The following is a 472-nucleotide window of genomic DNA, read 5'->3' on the forward strand; positions in this document are numbered from 1 at the left end:
TTTTTTTGGGGGATTCAGCACCCCGGGGAGGGTCTGTGATTCGGCCACATTTCTGGCCAAACTATGGAAGCTGCTTCTTCAAAGCCCCGGCATTACGGGGCCGTCAGCCTTTGATTTTGTGGGTGACCCGGCGGATGAAAGGCGCCGTCCTGCTGCCGCCCCATCCCCGCCGGGGACTCACCCAGCTCGTTTTGCCAGTGCGGCTGCCGCCGAAATGGGTTTGGAGGGTTTGGGGTTGTTTTTTCTAAAAACAAGCTGGTACTCAACGGGTTCAACCTCAAATTGGGGCTTATGGCCCCAAAAATGAGGTTTAGAGGTTTAGGATTGGGGTTTTTTTAGTCTCGTGTGCCCAGCCTGGTGTTTTTTGGGTGCTCCGCAGCACCCAATACAAAGCAGGTGCGTGGGGTCCCTTGTCCCTGTGCCGAGCCCGGGCCAGGTGTGTGACAGCGGTGACGGCCACCCCGGCTCCTCT

Source organism: Fulmarus glacialis, unplaced genomic scaffold, assembly GCF_000690835.1.
Source record: "Fulmarus glacialis isolate BGI_N327 unplaced genomic scaffold, ASM69083v1 scaffold36197, whole genome shotgun sequence".
In the NCBI taxonomy this organism is placed as follows: Eukaryota; Metazoa; Chordata; class Aves; order Procellariiformes; family Procellariidae; genus Fulmarus; species Fulmarus glacialis.